Source organism: Trichomycterus rosablanca, chromosome 4, assembly GCF_030014385.1.
Source record: "Trichomycterus rosablanca isolate fTriRos1 chromosome 4, fTriRos1.hap1, whole genome shotgun sequence".
Taxonomy (NCBI): Eukaryota; Metazoa; Chordata; class Actinopteri; order Siluriformes; family Trichomycteridae; genus Trichomycterus; species Trichomycterus rosablanca.
Genome location: NC_085991.1, coordinates 54,305,808 through 54,324,219, shown reverse-complemented (window position 1 = coordinate 54,324,219; position 18,412 = coordinate 54,305,808). Strand labels below are relative to the sequence as shown.

Sequence of the window (18,412 nt, the reverse complement as noted above, 5' to 3'; positions counted from 1 at the left end):
AGCTAATTACAGAGCTACCACAGCTTCTATATGAGTTACTGTAGCTAATTACAGAGCTACCACAGCTTCTTTATGAGTTACTGTAGCTAATTACAGAGCTACCACAGCTTCTTTATGTGTTACTGTAGCTAATTACAGAGCTACCACAGCTTCTTTATGTGTTACTGTAGCTAATTACAGAGCTACCACAGCTTCTTTATGAGTTACTGTAGCTAATTACAGAGCTACCACAGCTTCTTTATGAGTTACTGTAGCTAATTACAGAGCTACCACAGCTTCTTTATGTGTTACTGTAGCTAATTACAGAGCTACCACAGCTTCTTTATGTGTTACTGTAGCTAATTACAGAGCTACCACAGCTTCTTTATGCGTTACTGTAGCTAATTACAGAGCTACCACAGCTTCTATATGAGTTACTGTAGCTAATTACAGAGCTACCACAGCTTCTTTATGCGTTACTGTAGCTAATTACAGAGCTACCACAGCTTCTATATGAGTTACTACAGCTAATTACAGAGCTACCAAAGCTTCTATATGAGTTACTATAGCTAATTACAGAGCTACCACAGCTTCTATATGAGTTACTGTAGCTAATTACAGAGCTACCGCAGCTTCTTTGAGTTACTACAGCTAATTACAGAGCTACCACAACTTCTTTATGCGTTACTGTAGCTTTTTACAGAGCTACCACAGCTTCTTTATGTGTTACTGTAGCTAATTACAGAGCTACCACAGCTTCTTTATGTGTTACTGTAGCTAATTACAGAGCTACCACAGCTTCTATATGAGTTACTACAGCTAATTACAGAGCTACCACAGCTTCTATATGAGTTACTGTAGCTAATTACAGAGCTACCACAGCTTCTATATGAGTTACTACAGCTAATTAGAGCTACCACAGCTTCTTTATGTGTTACTGTAGCTAATTACAGAGCTACAACAGCTTCTTTATGAGTTACTGTAGCTAATTACAGAGCTACCACAGCTTCTTTATGTGTTACTGTAGCTAATTACAGAGCTACCACAGCTTCTATATGAGTTACTATAGCTAATTACAGAGCTACCACAGCTTCTTTATGCGTTACTATAGCTAATTACAGAGCTACCACAGCTTCTTTATGAGTTACTATAGCTAATTACAGAGCTACCACAGCTTCTTTATGCGTTACTATAGCTAATTACAGAGCTACCACAGCTTCTTTATGCGTGACTGTAGCTAATTACAGAGCTACCACAGCTTCTTTATGAGTTACTACAGCTAATTACAGAGCTACCACAGCTTCTATATGAGTTACTGTAGCTAATTACAGAGCTACCACAGCTTCTTTATGAGTTACTGTAGCTAATTACAGAGCTACCACAGCTTCTATATGAGTTACTACAGCTAATTACAGAGCTACCAAAGCTTCTATATGAGTTACTATAGCTAATTACAGAGCTACCACAGCTTCTATATGAGTTACTGTAGCTAATTACAGAGCTACCGCAGCTTCTTTATGAGTTACTACAGCTAATTACAGAGCTACCACAGCTTCTATATGAGTTACTATAGCTAATTACAGAGCTACCACATCTTCTTTATGCGTTACTGTAGCTTTTTACAGAGCTACCACAGCTTCTTTATGAGTTACTGTAGCTAATTACAGAGCTACCACAGCTTCTATATGAGTTACTGTAGCTAATTACAGAGCTACCACAGCTTCTATATGAGTTACTACAGCTAATTACAGAGCTACCACAGCTTCTATATGAGTTACTGTAGCTAATTACAGAGCTACCACAGCTTCTATATGAGTTACTATAGCTAATTACAGAGCTACCACAGCTTCTATATGAGTTACTACAGCTAATTACAGAGCTACCACAGCTTCTATATGAGTTACTATAGCTAATTACAGAGCTACCACATCTTCTTTATGCGTTACTGTAGCTTTTTACAGAGCTACAACAGCTTCTTTATGAGTTACTGTAGCTAATTACAGAGCTACCACAGCTTCTTTATGTGTTACTGTAGCTAATTACAGAGCTACCACAGCTTCTATATGAGTTACTATAGCTAATTACAGAGCTACCACAGCTTCTTTATGCGTTACTATAGCTAATTACAGAGCTACCACAGCTTCTTTATGAGTTACTATAGCTAATTACAGAGCTACCACAGCTTCTTTATGCGTTACTATAGCTAATTACAGAGCTACCACAGCTTCTTTATGCGTGACTGTAGCTAATTACAGAGCTACCACAGCTTCTTTATGAGTTACTACAGCTAATTACAGAGCTACCACAGCTTCTATATGAGTTACTGTAGCTAATTACAGAGCTACCACAGCTTCTTTATGAGTTACTGTAGCTAATTACAGAGCTACCACAGCTTCTATATGAGTTACTACAGCTAATTACAGAGCTACCAAAGCTTCTATATGAGTTACTATAGCTAATTACAGAGCTACCACAGCTTCTATATGAGTTACTGTAGCTAATTACAGAGCTACCGCAGCTTCTTTATGAGTTACTACAGCTAATTACAGAGCTACCACAGCTTCTATATGAGTTACTATAGCTAATTACAGAGCTACCACATCTTCTTTATGCGTTACTGTAGCTTTTTACAGAGCTACCACAGCTTCTTTATGAGTTACTGTAGCTAATTACAGAGCTACCACAGCTTCTATATGAGTTACTGTAGCTAATTACAGAGCTACCACAGCTTCTATATGAGTTACTACAGCTAATTACAGAGCTACCACAGCTTCTATATGAGTTACTGTAGCTAATTACAGAGCTACCACAGCTTCTATATGAGTTACTATAGCTAATTACAGAGCTACCACAGCTTCTATATGAGTTACTGTAGCTAATTACAGAGCTACCACAACTTCTTTATGCGTTACTGTAGCTTTTTACAGAGCTACCACAGCTTCTATATGAGTTACTATAGCTAATTACAGAGCTACCACAGCTTCTTTATGTGTTACTGTAGCTAATTACAGAGCTACCACAGCTTCTTTATGTGTTACTGTAGCTAATTACAGAGCTACCACAGCTTCTTTATGCGTTACTGTAGCTAATTACAGAGCTACCACAGCTTCTATATGAGTTACTGTAGCTAATTACAGAGCTACCACAGCTTCTTTATGCGTTACTGTAGCTAATTACAGAGCTACCACAGCTTCTATATGAGTTACTACAGCTAATTACAGAGCTACCAAAGCTTCTATATGAGTTACTATAGCTAATTACAGAGCTACCACAGCTTCTATATGAGTTACTGTAGCTAATTACAGAGCTACCGCAGCTTCTTTATGAGTTACTACAGCTAATTACAGAGCTACCACAACTTCTTTATGCGTTACTGTAGCTTTTTACAGAGCTACCACAGCTTCTTTATGTGTTACTGTAGCTAATTACAGAGCTACCACAGCTTCTTTATGTGTTACTGTAGCTAATTACAGAGCTACCACAGCTTCTATATGAGTTACTACAGCTAATTACAGAGCTACCACAGCTTCTATATGAGTTACTGTAGCTAATTACAGAGCTACCACAACTTCTTTATGCGTTACTGTAGCTTTTTACAGAGCTACCACAGCTTCTATATGAGTTACTATAGCTAATTACAGAGCTACCACAGCTTCTTTATGTGTTACTGTAGCTAATTACAGAGCTACCACAGCTTCTTTATGTGTTACTGTAGCTAATTACAGAGCTACCACAGCTTCTATATGAGTTACTACAGCTAATTAGAGCTACCACAGCTTCTTTATGTGTTACTGTAGCTAATTACAGAGCTACAACAGCTTCTTTATGAGTTACTGTAGCTAATTACAGAGCTACCACAGCTTCTTTATGTGTTACTGTAGCTAATTACAGAGCTACCACAGCTTCTATATGAGTTACTATAGCTAATTACAGAGCTACCACAGCTTCTTTATGCGTTACTATAGCTAATTACAGAGCTACCACAGCTTCTTTATGAGTTACTATAGCTAATTACAGAGCTACCACAGCTTCTTTATGCGTTACTATAGCTAATTACAGAGCTACCACAGCTTCTTTATGCGTGACTGTAGCTAATTACAGAGCTACCACAGCTTCTTTATGAGTTACTACAGCTAATTACAGAGCTACCACAGCTTCTATATGAGTTACTGTAGCTAATTACAGAGCTACCACAGCTTCTTTATGAGTTACTGTAGCTAATTACAGAGCTACCACAGCTTCTATATGAGTTACTACAGCTAATTACAGAGCTACCAAAGCTTCTATATGAGTTACTATAGCTAATTACAGAGCTACCACAGCTTCTATATGAGTTACTGTAGCTAATTACAGAGCTACCGCAGCTTCTTTATGAGTTACTACAGCTAATTACAGAGCTACCACAGCTTCTATATGAGTTACTATAGCTAATTACAGAGCTACCACATCTTCTTTATGCGTTACTGTAGCTTTTTACAGAGCTACCACAGCTTCTTTATGAGTTACTGTAGCTAATTACAGAGCTACCACAGCTTCTATATGAGTTACTGTAGCTAATTACAGAGCTACCACAGCTTCTATATGAGTTACTACAGCTAATTACAGAGCTACCACAGCTTCTATATGAGTTACTGTAGCTAATTACAGAGCTACCACAACTTCTTTATGCGTTACTGTAGCTTTTTACAGAGCTACCACAGCTTCTATATGAGTTACTATAGCTAATTACAGAGCTACCACAGCTTCTTTATGTGTTACTGTAGCTAATTACAGAGCTACCACAGCTTCTTTATGTGTTACTGTAGCTAATTACAGAGCTACCACAGCTTCTATATGAGTTACTACAGCTAATTACAGAGCTACCACAGCTTCTATATGAGTTACTGTAGCTAATTACAGAGCTACCACAACTTCTTTATGCGTTACTGTAGCTTTTTACAGAGCTACCACAGCTTCTACAGTATATGAGTTACTATAGCTAATTACAGAGCTACCACAGCTTCTTTATGTGTTACTGTAGCTAATTACAGAGCTACCACAGCTTCTTTATGTGTTACTGTAGCTAATTACAGAGCTACCACAGCTTCTATATGAGTTACTACAGCTAATTAGAGCTACCACAGCTTCTTTATGTGTTACTGTAGCTAATTACAGAGCTACAACAGCTTCTTTATGAGTTACTGTAGCTAATTACAGAGCTACCACAGCTTCTTTATGTGTTACTGTAGCTAATTACAGAGCTACCACAGCTTCTATATGAGTTATTATAGCTAATTACAGAGCTACCACAGCTTCTTTATGCGTTACTATAGCTAATTACAGAGCTACCACAGCTTCTTTATGAGTTACTATAGCTAATTACAGAGCTACCACAGCTTCTTTATGCGTTACTATAGCTAATTACAGAGCTACCACAGCTTCTTTATGCGTGACTGTAGCTAATTACAGAGCTACCACAGCTTCTTTATGAGTTACTACAGCTAATTACAGAGCTACCACAGCTTCTATATGAGTTACTGTAGCTAATTACAGAGCTACCACAGCTTCTTTATGAGTTACTGTAGCTAATTACAGAGCTACCACAGCTTCTATATGAGTTACTGTAGCTAATTACAGAGCTACCACAGCTTCTATATGAGTTACTGTAGCTAATTACAGAGCTACAACAGCTTCTTTATGAGTTACTATAGCTAATTACAGAGCTACCAAAGCTTCTATATGAGTTACTGTAGCTAATTGCAGAGCTACCAGAGCTTCTTTATGAGTTACTGTAGATAATTACAGAGCTACCACAACTTCTATATGAGTTACTGTAGCTAATTGCAGAGCTACCAGAGCTTCTTTATGAGTTACTGTAGATAATTACAGAGCTACCACACCTTCTATATGAGTTACTGTAGCTAATTACAGAGCTACCACATCTTCTTTATGAGTTACTACAGCTAATTACAGAGCTACCAAAGCTTCTATATGAGTTACTGTAGCTAATTACAGAGCTACCACAGCTTATTTATGAGTTACTACAGCTAAGTACAGAGCTACCACAGCTTCTATATGAGTTACTATAGCTAATTACAGAGCTACCACAGCTTCTATATGTGTTACTGTAGCTAATTACAGAGCTACCACAGCTTCTTTATGAGTTACTACAGCTAATTACAGAGCTACCACAGCTTCTAAATGAGTTACTATAGCTAATTACAGAGCTACCACAGCTTCTTTATGCGTTACTGTAGCTAATTACAGAGCTACCACAGCTTCTTTATGAGTTACTGTAGCTAATTACAGAGCTACCACACCTTCTTTATGAGTTACTATAGCTAATTACAGAGCTACCACAGCTTCTATATGAGTTACTGTAGCTAATTACAGAGCTACAACAGCTTCTTTATGAGTTACTTTAGATAATTACAGAGCTACCACAGCTTCTATATGAGTTACTATAGCTAATTACAGAGCTACCACAGCTTCTATATGAGTTACTGTAGCTAATTACAGAGCTACAACAGCTTCTTTATGAGTTACTTTAGATAATTACAGAGCTACCACAGCTTCTTTATGAGTTACTATAGCTAATTACAGAGCTACCACAGCTTCTATATGAGTTACTGTAGCTAATTACAGAGCTACAACAGCTTCTTTATGAGTTACTGTAGCTAATTACAGAGCTACAACAGCTTCTTTATGAGTTACTATAGCTAATTACAGAGCTACCACAGCTTCTTTATGAGTTACTATAGCTAATTACAGAGCTACAACAGCTTCTTTATGAGTTACTGTAGCTAATTACAGAGCTACCACAGCTTCTATATGAGTTACTGTAGCTAATTACAGAGCTACAACAGCTTCTTTATGAGTTACTATAGCTAATTACAGAGCTACCACAGCTTCTATATGAGTTACTGTAGCTAATTACAGAGCTACCACAGCTTCTTTATGAGTTACTATAGCTAATTACAGAGCTACAACAGCTTCTTTATGAATTACTGTAGCTAATTACAGAGCTACCAGAGCTTCTTTATGAGTTACTGTAGCTAATTACAGAGCTACCACAGCTTCTATATGAGTTACTATAGCTAATTACAGAGCTACCACAGCTTCTATATGAGTTACTATAGCTAATTACAGAGCTACCACAGCTTCTATATGAGTTGCTGTAGCTAATTACAGAGCTACCACCTCTTCTATATGAGTTACTGTAGCTAATTACAGAGCTACCACAACTTCTATATGAGTTACTATAGCTAATTACAGAGCTACCACAGCTTCTATATGAGTTACTGTAGCTAATTACAGAGCTACCACAGCTTCTATATGAGTTACTGTAGCTAATTACAGAGCTACCACAGCTTCTATATGAGTTACTGTAGCTAATTACAGAGCTACCACAACTTCTTTATGAGTTCCTACAGCTAATTACAGAGCTACCACAGCTTCTATATGAGTTACTGTAGCTAATTACAGAGCTACCACAGCTTCTATATGAGTTACTATAGCTAATTACAGAGCTATCACAACTTCTATATGAGTTACTACAGCTAATTACAGAGCTACCACAGCTTCTATATGAGTTACTGTAGCTAATTACAGAGCTACCACAGCTTCTATATGAGTTACTATAGCTAATTACAGAGCTACCACAGCTTCTATATAAGTTACTACAGCTAATTACAGAGCTACCACAGCTTCTATATGAGTTACTGTAGCTAATTACAGAGCTACCACAGCTTCTATATGAGTTACTATAGCTAATTACAGAGCTACCACAGCTTCTATATGAGTTACTACAGCTAATTACAGAGCTACCACAGCTTCTATATGAGTTACTGTAGCTAATTACAGAGCTACCACAGCTTCTATATGCGTTACTATAGCTAATTACAGAGCTACCACAGCTTCTATATGAGTTACTGTAGCTAATTACAGAGCTACCACAGCTTCTATATGAGTTACTGTAGCTAATTACAGAGCTACCACAGCTTCTATATGAGTTACTATAGCTAATTACAGAGCTACCACAGCTTCTATATGAGTTACTACAGCTAATTACAGAGCTACCACAGCTTCTATATGAGTTACTGTAGCTAATTACAGAGCTACCACAGCTTCTATATGCGTTACTATAGCTAATTACAGAGCTACCACAGCTTCTATATGAGTTACTACAGCTAATTACAGAGCTACCACAGCTTCTATATGCGTTACTGTAGCTAATTACAGAGCTACCACAACTTCTATATGAGTTACTACAGCTAATTACAGAGCTACCACAGCTTCTATATGAGTTACTGTAGTTAATTACAGAGCTACCACAGCTTCTATATGAGTTACTATAGCTAATTACAGAGCTACCACAACTTCTATATGAGTTACTACAGCTAATTACAGAGCTACCACAGCTTCTATATGAGTTACTGTAGCTAATTACAGAGCTACCACAGCTTCTATATGAGTTACTATAGCTAATTACAGAGCTACCACAGCTTCTATATGAGTTACTACAGCTAATTACAGAGCTACCACAGCTTCTATATGAGTTACTGTAGCTAATTACAGAGCTACCACAGCTTCTATATGAGTTACTATAGCTAATTACAGAGCTACCACAGCTTCTTTATGAGTTACTGTAGCTAATTACAGAGCTACCACAGCTTCTATATGAGTTACTATAGCTAATTACAGAGCTACCACAGCTTCTTTATGAGTTACTGTAGCTAATTACAGAGCTACCACAGCTTCTATATGAGTTACTATAGCTATGCTAGCTATAGCAATGTTGGTAGTTTGATGGTGAATGTTGGAGTTTGATGGTGAATGTTGGTAGTTTGATAGTGAATGTTGGAGTTTGATGGTGAATGTTGGTGGTTTGATGGTGAATGTTGGTAGTTTGATGATGATTGTTGGTAGTTTGATGGTGAATGTTGGAGTTTGATGATGATTGTTGGTAATTTGATGGTGAATGGTGAATAGTTCGATGGTGAATGTTGGAGTTTGATGGTGAATGTTGGTGGTTTGATGGTGAATGTTGGTGGTTTGATGGTGAATGTTGGTAGTTTGATGATTGTTGGTAGTCTGATGGTGAATGTTGGTGGTTCGATGGTGAATGTTGGTAGTTTGATGGTGAATGTTGGAGTTTGATGGTAAATGTTGGAGTTTGATGATGAGTGTTGGTAGTTTGATGGTGAATGTTGGTGGTTCGATGGTGAATGTTGGAGTTCGATGGTAAATGTTGGAGTTTGATGGTGAATGTTGGTAGTTTAATGGTGAATGTTGGTGGTTTGATGGTGAATGTTGGTGGTTTGATGGTGAATGTTGGTGGTTTGATGGTGAATGTTGGTGGTTTGATGGTGAATGTTGGTAGTTTTATGGTGAATGTTGGTAGTTTGATGGTGAATGTTGGTGGTTCGATGGTGAATGTTGGAGTTTGATGGTGAATGTTGGTAGTTTGATGGTGAATGTTGGAGTTTGATGATGAGTGTTGTAGTTTGATAGTGAATGTTGGTGGTTCGATGGTGAATGTTGGTAGATTGATGGTGAATGTTGTAGTTTGATGGTGATTGTTGGTAGTTTGATGGTGAATGTTGGTAGTTTGATGGTGAATGTTGGTAGTTTGATGGTGAATGTTGGAGTTTGATGATGAGTGTTGTAGTTTGATAGTGAATGTTGGAGTTCGATGGTGAATGTTGTAGTTTGATGGTGATTGTTGGTAGTTTGATGGTGAATGTTGGTAGTTTGATGGTAAATGTTGGAGTTTGATGGTGAATGTTGGTAGTTTGATGGTGAATGTTGGAGTTTGATGGTGAATGTTGGTAGTTTGATGGTGAATGTTGGAGTTTGATGAGTGTTGGTAGTTTGATGGTAAATGTTGGTAGTTTGAGGGTGAATGTTGGAGTTTGATGGTGAATGTTGGTAGTTTGATGGTGAATGTTGGAGTTTGATGGTAAATGTTGGAGTTTGATGATGAGTGTTGGTAGTTCAATGGTAAATGTTGGTAGTTTGATGATGAGTGTTGGTAGTTCGATGGTAAATGCTGGAGTTTGATGGTAAATGTTGGAGTTTGATGGTGAATGTTGGAGTTTGATGGTAAATGTTGGTAGTTTGATGGTAAATGTTGGAGTTTGATGGTGAATGTTGGAGGTTGATGGTGAATGTTGGTAGTTCGATGGTAAATGTTGGAGTTTGATGGTGAATGTTGGAGTTTGATGGTAAATGTTGGTAGTTTGATGGTAAATGTTGGAGTTTGATGGTGAATATTGGTGGTTTCCTGGTGTTTGATGAGGAATGTCGGGTCAGCGTGTGGTCAGCTGTACTGCAGCAGATAGAATCAGTGCTATCATGACCTGAGCCGGGTGTTTAGATGTTTCAGCAGATTGCAGGACACTGTGACATGTGTAGCTGTAACTGATAAGAGTGACGGACGAGGTTCTCACATCCCAGAAGCCCCGGGGTTCAGCTGGTAAACCCAAAAACACACCTGATAGATTCCAGGTCTTATTTAACCCAAATAATGATGAATAAAGGTGTGGAATGGACACAACACCACGTGTTAGCAGCAGCGAGTTTGGTCAAACGCCGCATTCTGTTTGGTCGACTTTCTAAATGAACACAAACGAACACGTTCTTGACAGAGTTTTGAACATACCACATTCCACTGACCTCAATAATGAGGGGTGTCCACATACTTTGTCTAAACGGTCTGGTTTAAAAGTAAAATGATACTCTGAGACAGAGCTTACTCCACCTGTCAGCCATGATCCTGACAGTGGAGTCTCACAAACCGTCCTGCTACATGTCACATACACAACATGGTCAAAAGTATTTGGACACCTGACCAATGGTTTTAAATTTTATTAAAATTCAGAGCTTCTGAAAAGGCTCCTCACAAGACTGTGTATGGGAATTTGTGCCTGTTCAGTCAAAAGATGAGCATTTGTATGGCTCATGGACACTGGCGTTTCTTAAGTAATATAAATACAATAATAATAATATTAGAAATAAAAGAATAACAATAATATCAATATAAATGTGATAATGACATAGTAACAATAAAATAATAATAATATAAATAATAACAATATTAATATTAAAATAGTAATAATAATGGTAATATAAATATAAAAAATGAATAATAAAAAAATAGAAATAATAATAATAATAATAATAAAAATAAAATTGAAAAAAATATATAATAATAAAATAGTGGCAATATTAATAATAATAATAATAATAATAAAACAGAAACAACAATAATAATAAAATAGTGGCAATATTATTATTATTATTAATAATAAATATTTATATAAAATATAAATAATAATAAATAATAATAATAAAAATATAAATAATATTATTAATAATAAAATAGTGGCAATATTATTATTAATAATAATATAAATATAATAATAATGATAAAAAATAGTAACAATGATAATAATAAAATCATAATGTACATAAATTAATAACAATTATTATTATAATTAATAATAATAAAATCGTGGCAGTATTATTGTTATTAATAATAATATTATAAATAATAATAATAATAATAATAATAATAATAATAACATAGTGGCAATATTATTGATATTATTAATATGAATATAATAATAATTATTAATAACAAAATAGTAACAATAATAACGATAGTTTTATAAAAAAAAATATTATTATGATTTAGAATTTTTCTTTGTTTTTTTATGTATTAATTATTTCAAATCAAATCAAAGTTTATTTGTCATTATTTTATGTTAAATATAACGTAACATTTTAATACCGAAATGTTTTTTAATTAAATAAAAACAAACTGTTCTAATCTGACAGATTAAATGAAAGCGTTTTTGCTTCTCGTGGGTCGAGTAATCGGGAGGGACTGAAGCTGCCACGCCCTCGAGAGGAACTCGGACCTGTCGGACTGATTACGAGTTTAAACACACCTTTTGACATGATCACCTACAGGCACCATGTCGTTATCTGATCGTCCAGTCTCTGTTCTCATCAAAACACACACTGACCCCCCCCCCCCCCCCCCCACACACACACACACTCGACCACGTACATGCCATACTGGTTATCCTAACACACCTGATTCACCACATTCGCTTCTGTTTAACTTCTACTGGGTGTGTAAGAGCTGAAAACACACTGAACAGGGAACAGCAGGAACACTAGGAACATCAGGACCAGTGCTCATGTCCCGGGGTAACACCTCAGAGAAAGAGAACGGGCAGGTGAGTAGAGAAGCTAGCAAAGATCTGCCAATGAGACCTGGATTTAAAGCGACTCCTCCAGCTGAAGCGAATGAATGCACGATGAGGTGCGGAGACTGCCAATTAAAGGAGCCGGCATTGTCGGTCATTTGTGCCACAATGCCCCCTGCTGGCCATTAATGGCATGGCATGCATTTTTGTAGGATTTTAAAATAATTGTAAAATGATTGTAACGATATGTAAAACATGTTTAGCTATTTTAGTGTTCAGATTATAATAAATAAAATAAATCCTTTATTTTTTTGTACATTTGATATTTTTCAGCAGCAATAATAGAATAATGGAAATAATTACAGTCAGAACAGCATGTTATTATGCACCTATACATCTAGAAATTATAATAAATAAAAGAATAAAGAAAAATGAAGAAAAATACAGAAAAAATTTAAATGAACAAAAAAAATTTATAACAAAAGGTAAAAATAAATAAAAAAGAAATTTATAACAAATGAAGAAAAAATAATAACAAAAATAAAAATAAAATAGAAATTTATAACAAAAAATATAAAAAATAATAACAAAAATAAAAATAAAAAAGGCATTTATAACCAAAAATAGAAAAAATAATAACAAAATAAAAGAAAAAAAAAGGAAAAAAAAAAGTGAAGAATAAATGGGAAAAAGTAAAGAAAAAGTAAAGAAAAAAATCTCTACAAGATGCCAATGTTCAAGTTAAAAAAAAAAAAATATTTAGATGTTTCTTTTCAGATAAAAATAACAAATGCAACAAAAAGAAAAAAAAGAACAAAAATAAAAATAAATGAAGAACACTTAAGAAAAAAGTGAAAAAGAAAATTAGAAAAAATTAAGGAAAAAATAAAGAAAAAAATTAAAAAAGAATCTCTACAAGACGCCAAAGTTTAAGTTTTATTTGAAGTATTTAGAAGTTTCTTTTTAATCCGATTTTTTAAATTATTTAAATTATCTAACTTGCACTACCCAAAGTGAAAGTATCAGGCACAGGTAAACACACACACCTCCCACACACACACACACACACACACACACACACACACACCTCTCCCACACCACCACCCAAAATCAATCACCCTGTTGAAAGTTTGAAGAAAAACAGCAGTTCAATCACACGTCCCGGCTAAAAATACAGAACGCCTCTTTACGGCTTCACACGGCGGTGTCCGAACACCATGTGGTCAAGAGCTGATTCAACATCATCACCCCAAAAAACCTCCGGAGGGGTCAAATAGGTCCACGGCAGTCCAGTAACTCCAATACAGTCCAGTATAGTCCAGTAACTCCACTACAGACCACTAACATCCACTAAACTCCAGTGACTCCACTACAATCTAATCAATCCATGACAGTCCAGTCACATCCACGCTAGCAAAAATAAATGTTTATATACACAGGCCAGGCATAATATTATGACCACTGACAGGTGAAGTGAATAACACTGATTATCTCTTCATCACAGCACCTGTTAGTATCTATCAAAAGTGCTCCAAGCAAGGAACGGTGGTAAACCGGCGACAGGGTCATGGGCGCCCAAGGCTCATTGATGCACGTGGGGAGCGAAGGCTGACCCGTGTGGTCCGATCTAACAGACGAGCTACTGTAGCTCAAACTGCTGAAGAAGTTCATGCTGGTTCTGATAGAAAGGTGCCAGAATACACAGAGCAGCACAGACCAGTCAGGGTACCCATGCTGACCCCTGTCCACCGCCGAAAGCGCCAACAATGATGACCAGATCTCAATCCAGTCGAGCGTCTGTGGGACGTGCTGGACAAACGAGTCCGATCCATGGAGGCCCCACCTCACAACTTACAGGAGTTAAAGGATCTACTGCTGATATCTTGGTGCCAGATACCACAGCGCACCTTCAGGGGTCTAGTGGAGTCCATGCCTCGACGGGTCAGGGCTGTTTTGGCAGCAAAAGTGGCACCAACACAATATTAGCAAGGTGGTCGTAATGTTATGCCTCATCAAAAGAGCCGAGAATCTCATGTTCAAGCACGATGAGAAAATATCTAGATGTAGATTTACGTCTCTGGCCAAAAGTATTTGGACGCCTCATTTAAAAAACAAACTGTATTAACTGTATTCAAGCTTCTCATAAGACTTCTCTAAACTATATTGGAGCAGGAAAGGACCCTCCCTAAACTGTTGCTGCAAAGTTGGAAGCATCTAATTTCCTTGATATGATTAATTTATTACACCTGTTAGCAACTGTAGTGGCTGGAACACATGAATTCAGTGATTAGAAGGGGTGTCCACATACTTTTGGTTATATAGTGTATATAAACACTGCATTATTAATGGCTTTAAAATGGTAACCACTGTTATAAATGAACTTGTTGAGTTTATTGGAACAGCAGAGCGACAGCAGGTACAGGTAGGTGAGTAATGTAGATGTTTAGCTCAGTATTAATGCAACAAGAACAACAACACACACACACACACACACACACACACACACACAGGGACAGAATGACGGCAGCTGTGATAAACATTCAGTCAGTAACAGTAACTCCTTCATCTACTGTTACTGTCAGATCTGTTTATAATTTATTTATACGTTCATTAGTTCATCTGTCGGGTACAGAGCGCGCTCAGTGTTAACGGCTCTCAGCAAACAGCACAAGTACAAAAACAACCAATAAAAACAACGAGAGGAGTTTCAAAACGGGATTTAGTAGATTTACATTTTACATTTTCAGCATTTAGCAGACGCTTTTATCCAAAGCGACTTACACAATGAGCAGAACACGATGAGCAATTGAGGGTTAAGGGCCTTGCTCAGGGACCCAACAGTGGCAACTTAGTGGTGGCGGGGCTTGAACCGGCAACCTTCTGCTTACTAGTCCAGTACCTTAACCCCTGAGCTATCACTGGCCCCCAGTAGATAAATAAATAGATGGATGAATGAATGACAAGATGGATGAACTGATAAATGGAGAGAAAAGCCGAATGGATTAATAAATAACTGGATGGGAGGTTAGAAAGATTAATGGAAGCTTGATGGATGGATAGTCTGGTGAATGTAATATACAGATAATGGATGGATGGATGGATGAATAGGTGGATAGGAAATGCCAATAAAATCTGAACCCACAAAAACAAACCCCCAGCGCTGAAGTGCTAAACTATAATAAAATACAACATATTAAATAATTAAATAATAATTAAATAACAATAATAAAAATAATATAATTAAATAATTAAACAATAATAATATAATTAAATAATAATAATATATTTAAATAATTAGAATTAATTAATAATAAAAAATATAATAATTAAATAATAATAATAATATAATTAAATAATACGAATTAAATAATAAGAATTAAATAATAATGATAATATAATTGCACTACAACAGCGAGTGAGGAATGTGATTAGTGGAGGAACTTATGAGCAGTAATAATGAAGAGAAGTTTAGTGCTCCTGTCTCCTTCTTTTACTACATTAAACCACGTTAAGCTTTATTTTCAACCAGAAGAGTTTTAGACTCTGGGAGAAGCTGATTCTGATTCTCAGCATTTCTCAGAAGCTGGAGCTGTAACACAAGTTTAAAAGTGAAACAGGGAGGAGAATCCAGATAAACACAGATACATGTGGAGCTGTAACCCTGGATCTGCACCTTATTCCACACTGATGCAGATTCAGATCAGATTCACTGATGAGGTTTTACTACTCAAACCGAGCGCTGAACAAAGCGTCAGTTTATTATTCATTTGAAATGAGGTAAATGTCGAGTTTAAGGGAACAGATTTCTTGACGAAGGGCGTCGAGTTTTAAAGATTTTGAGTTTAGGGGACGTGGAGTTACAAGGTGCCGCTGTGTTTCTGGATAAATACATTCAGTAAATATATTTACATTATTATTTGTTTTCTTTTTAACTTTCCTAAACTATTAAATGTTTATTTTTTATTCATATAATGTCTTGGTACAGAGAATATCAGTAAATAAACCTCACACACAGATCGATGATATAATAATTAGATTTTTATGATAAAGATGCAACATGAGTAATAAAACATGAGTAATAAAACATGAGTAATAAAAAAGTGCAACAGCAGTCGTGTGTTACTGAGGATCCGTCACTACAAACCATAAATCACCTCAATTATACCAGAATAACCTTAAATCAGTTCATCTGTCATTGATCATGTTTAACAATCATGTTTAATTTCTGTTTAAATACAATGGAATGAAGCCTGAAGAACCAAACAGATCCAAAATCCACCAGGAGTCAGAACCTACTGACGGCACTTAATAATAATAATAAAATAATAATAATAAACTATTAGTAATAATAATAATAATAATAATAATAATAACACAGTAATAATAATAATAAACTATTAGTAATAATAATAATAATAAAATAATAATAATATAATAATAATAATAAACTATTAGTAATAATAATAATAAAAGTAGTAATAATAATAAAAAAAATTCTAATAAAAAATTATAAAAATAGTAATAATAATAAAAATAAATACTAATAATATTATTATTATTAATAATAAAAAAATAATAATAGATAAAAATAATGATAATGATGATAATAAATAATAACAAATAATAATGAACTATTAGTAATAATAATAGAAAAAATAAAAAATAAACTGTTATTAATATCATTATTATATTAATAGTAAAAATATACTATGAAAAACAATAATATCAATAATAATAGTAAACTAATATTAATATAAAAATAAAAACAATCAAATACTGGGTATTTTAAACACAATTTTCTCAGATTTTTACACGTCCGTATCTGTCATTTAAAAATAAAGAAAAAAATAAATTTGATGGTTTTGGTCAAATTTCTAATGCTGCAACTAGTAAAAAGTACAAACACAAACTGCAGCAATATAAAAGCCCCCGTGTCTCTAATCACACGTATATAAACACACACACACACACACATTTCAGCACCGCTCTGATCGTTCTGGTTCCAGTACCAGAGAGAAGAACCGGTTACAATTACAACCCCTGACCGCTAAGCTAACCCTCATCACGCTACGAGAGGTGCTACAGGACTCACGGCTCTCAACACGACATCAGAGAGAGTAAACATGTCCAACACCAGACGATTTTACCTTTAACACGCCGCCACGCTGCAGGGGCACGACACAAAGGTTGTGAGGTCCATGCCCACACTCCAGCCGGGTACCACAGAGCGCCCAGATATATCCGAATAACGGAGTGTATTCCAATCAGGAGCAGAGAGGATCACGTCCTGGGTCCTGCTAGTCCTGAAGCCACACTGTATCTGTCCTGACTGTAACACACACACACACACACACACACACACACACCCCTCCCCCACGGTGCAGAGCCCCTCCCTCCTTTCAGCCATTTGTTCCCAAAAGACTCATTCATCTAAGAGCACAGTGACCCCCCCTCCCTCCCCTCCCAAAACACCCCCGGGGTAGCAGATGCTCCCGTGTGTGTGTGTGTGTGTGTGTGTGTGTGTGTGTGTGTGGTGGGGATAAGCTTGATACTCTCAAATAGATCAGGGTCGGTTGCCACACGCATGCTGCCCTCGACCGCCACGTGCAACACACACACACACACATACATCAATAAGCAACACAATCTTCCAAATACACACACACACACACACACACACACACATACATCAATAAGCAACACAATCTTCCAAATACACACACACAATAAACATACTTACAAATACACACACACCCACACACATGCAACACAAACACACACAGCTACAGATACACACACACACACACACACACAAGCAACAAAATCTTCCAGAAAAACACACACACAATACACACCTACAGATACACTCACAATACACACCTACAGATACACACACACATACAGTGTATCACAAAAGTGAGTACGCCCCTCACATTTCTGCAAATATTTCATTATATCTTTTCATGGGACAACACTATAGACATGAAACTTGGATATAACTTAGAGTGGTCAGTGTACAACTTGTATAGCAGTGTAGATTTACTGTCTTCTGAAAATAACTCAACACACAGCCATTAATGTCTAAATAGCTGCAACATAAGTGAGTACACCCCACAGTGAACATGTCCAAATTGTGCCCAAATGTGTCGTTGTCCCTCCCTGGTGTCGTGTGTCAAGGTCCCAGGTGTAAATGGGGAGCAGGGCTGTTAAATTTGGTGTTTTGGGTACAATTCTCT

General features: G+C 36.3%; 1 protein-coding gene across 2 annotated transcripts in view; it reads right to left on the bottom strand.

Annotated features, from left to right (window-relative positions):
* Window positions 1–17,475, bottom strand: part of greb1l (GREB1 like retinoic acid receptor coactivator) — a 77,537-nt gene extending 60,062 nt beyond the window's left edge. For both annotated transcript variants that reach the window (XM_062994549.1, XM_062994550.1), the window contains exon 1: window positions 17,324–17,475. The gene's annotated coding sequence lies outside the window, so the exon portion shown is untranslated. The remainder of the gene's footprint in view (window positions 1–17,323) is intronic.
* Between the last annotated feature and the right edge of the window lie 937 nt (window positions 17,476–18,412).